This window comes from Arvicanthis niloticus, chromosome 16 (assembly GCF_011762505.2).
Source record: "Arvicanthis niloticus isolate mArvNil1 chromosome 16, mArvNil1.pat.X, whole genome shotgun sequence".
NCBI lineage: Eukaryota > Metazoa > Chordata > Mammalia > Rodentia > Muridae > Arvicanthis > Arvicanthis niloticus.
In genome coordinates, this window is record NC_047673.1 from 55,699,423 (window position 1) to 55,703,519 (window position 4,097).

The following is a 4,097-nucleotide window of genomic DNA, read 5'->3' on the forward strand; positions in this document are numbered from 1 at the left end:
ATTCTTAAATGTGTTTATAAAAATGCAGAAGTCTAGGTCCTGTTCTGGACTGACTTACTCTGATTGTGTTTGTGCTATTGATCTAAAACAATAAGTCTCATAGTTACTTTGTCACTTATTTGAAATCTCTTAATAAAATTGTGTTCAGACACTTGAATAAAATAGAGGTGACTTTAGTTTGTTATAAATTCCAAGTCTACAAATCCTGAAAACAATTCCATGGAGTCAAACATCTTCATTCTGACCCCTTCAGAGTTTATGTTTGTATCTTTTAATTCTTATTACATCATAGTGGGTTACATAAGACTAATTCAAGTTTATGAATGTACCTTGAACATGTCCTTCCACTCCATACTTATATCTTAAGAATTCATCTCCCCCACCCCACCCCAAAAACCCTAATGGAGTATAGTTGTTGGTACTGGTTACGTCTAACTCCCACGTAGACTGGCCACATCCCATCAGGTGTTTTTGAAGATCCTTTCCAAGCCATCTGTGCCCCGCAGAGGAAGATGGAACGCTGTTCTCTAGCCTTGTCTTCATCCTGAAAGCTTTCTCCTGAAAACTCGGCTCTCATTATTGTCTGTTTTTGATCTCAAGTGCACTTTCCAAGCATTTACAAGACCAAGACTGACATCATTTCGCATTTGTAAAGAATGACTTGAATCGGCTTGTACGATAACATATCTCTAGCCATTTAGAACTGCAGCTTCATTTAAGCTTCTGACCTTCAACATGGCTACATATTGTGAAATCCAAAAAGAAAATATTCCACTAGCCATTTATGCCTCAAACTTGAGGGAGCACTTAGCCCTAAGCAGCAACTGAACATATGTTTCCCAAGTGACGTAGATGTCCTTTCTTCAGAATTTAGGAAAGTAGTGCAATGACGGCTTTTCCTTCAACTTTCGGCTTTATTGCCCTTTGATCACACCTGCCTCTCTACTTCCTAATTCTTGGTAACAGCATTTAGTTCTGTGCTCCAGTATAGTGTGGGATACCCTGCTAAGCTTTGAGGATTGAGACCTGTATGCTGCAGTGGTAGCTACAAAATGAGACTGTACATTGGAACATACTAAATTGTCACTTTTATAAGTTACAGCTGGTAAATTATTAGCAGTTTCTTGTAGCTTGACCTAATACTATGATGTCAGTGCGATGTCTTTAAAATGGTAATTAAGATGACATGGCAGAGTCATAGAAAAGTGAATCATGATTTTGGATGGAAAGGAAAACATAAACCCCATTTGTCTCCATTTAGGGACCAGGTCTGATTTCGAAAAAAGGCTGTAAGGTACCAACTCCAGGAACAGACCATAAGTTCCAGAAACTAGGCCATAAGACACCAGCTTCAGGGACAGACCATAAAATCCAGAATAAGATCATAAAACTCTCTCCCAAAGAACAGCCTAGGGATAACCACAAAACTGGGGAAATATCTTAGAATGGGCCATCTGTGCTGGGCAGCCCCATCTCATCTTATGGTTAAACATTCATGACATAGGAATGCAGACCACTGACTACCTGTGACCCTGTAGCACCCACCACTGAAATTTTAGATTACCTAATCATCTAGTTCCCTATAAGAAGACCTGCATGCCTTTGTCTGGGGTAGCCAGGTAGCCATTTTGGAGAATGGTTGACCCCTGTATGCTGAATGTTTCTGCAGAATAAATGTTTTGTGTGCATACTATCTGAATCTGAGGTCTTCCTTCAGTGATTTTCAGACCCTTACAGGATAAGAGTATTTTGCATACAAAGGAAATACCTTTTATGTTTAAAGTTCACAAGTAGCAAAACACATTTTGGGAAATATAAAAAGCATGCCGCTGACTACATGTACCTCAAGTAGCTACACTGGATGGGTTCAGACTTTCCACTTACTAACTGTAAGATCATAACGTTTACAGTAAACTTGTTCTGTATCTCAGTGAATTCAAGGCCAAACTGGGCAATGAAAAGAATAAGAAAATGCAGGGAATTCAGCTCCTTGGAAGAGCAGTTGCCCAGCGAATGTGGGTTCAGGTCCAGTCATGAAGATGCTACGAAACCGTTTGCTTTATGTTTCTAAAGCTTTCAACTTCTTTGTCTTTTTAACATGATCGCTCCATCAATAAAATGAAGATCACATTTTACCAATGCATAGGTCCGGAGAGTGCAGGTCATAGTTCTCCAGGGAAATCTAAGAAGCCATGAAGGACTGCTCCATAGTTAAGTAGCAGTCAAAAGAATTAGCCCTTTGAATGTTAACCCTCTAGTGGGCATGAAATGTTCTGGAAGATGTGGAAGTAAACCTTGTGACAAAAGCACTGGGATGGAGAATGAGGCACCACAGGATGGGACTCCTCGAAGAGTTCTGATCTGTCGCACATGGCATTAGATCTAAGATGGCTCCTGGCACACCAGTGAGACAGCAAAACAGAACCGAGGCCAGGGTGGTGGCTGATACCTCTATCTTCATGGAGGTCCTCAGGGTGGCAATACCCGACTCCCCCCACATTTCTTCTCAGTTACCTCATTAGTCAAGGCTCACTGGAGCATGGTGTGGTGAGATCTGATTGGACAAGGATTTAGGGGCTTGGGATTGGCTCAAACACTGTGTATTACTGTATGGCTTGGGCAAAACACCCTCATATCGGCACCTTGATGCTGACTGATCTCTAGAGTCAGATTTACTGGGATTTATGTGACTTCTTTGCCTCAGTCCTGTTTCCATAAATGTTATGAAAAGTTTAATAAATTAGAAGATTGACTCCTGATGACTAAAGGTAGTGGCTCTGTCAAGAGCTCAGAAGACCCTACACCAAAACATGGCAACATTAAATATTTAACCTTTTGTGTGTTTATTGAAGCACTCACATGCATTCTATTGTACGTTGACCAAATTGGACTCATTTTAACAAGCAATAATATGTGCTTATATATTACATATTATAGATAGAAGTCATTTAATGTAAGTCAGTCCATGACCTCTGTTCATTTCAGTAATGGTATATGTTTTTTCTGGGTCTGTGTTTTGCCTTGCTGCTGGGGTGTCAGGACACCACTCGGGGAGACAAAACACAGAGGTGCTATCCTATGTTCCTTTCCCACTGCTATCAGGGTGTTAGACTCATGGGACAAGCCAACACACTGCTCAGGGCAGGAGAAATGCAGCATAAGATAGGGATTGCAACAGCCCGTTTCTCTGACTGAGAAAGCCCACAGGCTAGGGCAAGGTTGTGATTCCCAAACTCAGGGGCACCAAGGAGTTGAGAATGGGGGCCAAGGAGTGAGGCTTGGACCTTCGATGAGCCAGAGGTGGGGAGAATCCAGCTTAGCTCAAGGTGAGTGCTAGGAGAGCTGAGAGAGGCCATCTGTGAGAGACTTATGCATGGCTCCATAACGAAGGAGCAGTTCTTGATGAGAGAGACAGTTCTTGCTTGTCCAAAGTGTTGATTCAAGGTGAAAAGGGTGCATATGACTTACTCAGGGTAGATCAGAAATTAAATACCTTTTGCAGGAAGGAATATCCAGGAAGGGAGGCTTATTGACTAAACCCTTAGGACCTATCTAGATAACTCATTAGCATGGAGAACTCTGGGCTCTTATACCACAGTTGTCTGCCATAAGTGTTGAAAATGATGTGGGTGTAGTATGATAATGGTAACATTTGTAGTACTATTGGCTATCAGGGTCAGTTGGGGTCAGTTGGAGTTAGTGACTTACTCCTTTTGTAAAAACTCTGTTAAAGATTTCTGAAAAGTATTACATTCCTTCCCTGTATCATGTTTTCTGTGCCGTTCCATAAATACAGAGCAAGCTCCTATGTTAAAGATATACATATATGTGTAAGGACAGTCAGACATCAGGATAGACACACAACAGACAGACTACAAACAAGCCAGAAAACACAACTATTAACAGATTGAAGACACAGGTTGAGAAGTGAAAAATTCAAACATGGCCTCGCTCTTGGTCATATAAATTCAAGGCCAAGGGCTTTATTTTCTTAATGTGACACTGGGCATATTTTGGTATCTCTGGGTTATTTTTAATGCTATTAAATGACAGAGATACCCAGCTATAATGAAATGACATTTGATAAAAGGGTTTTT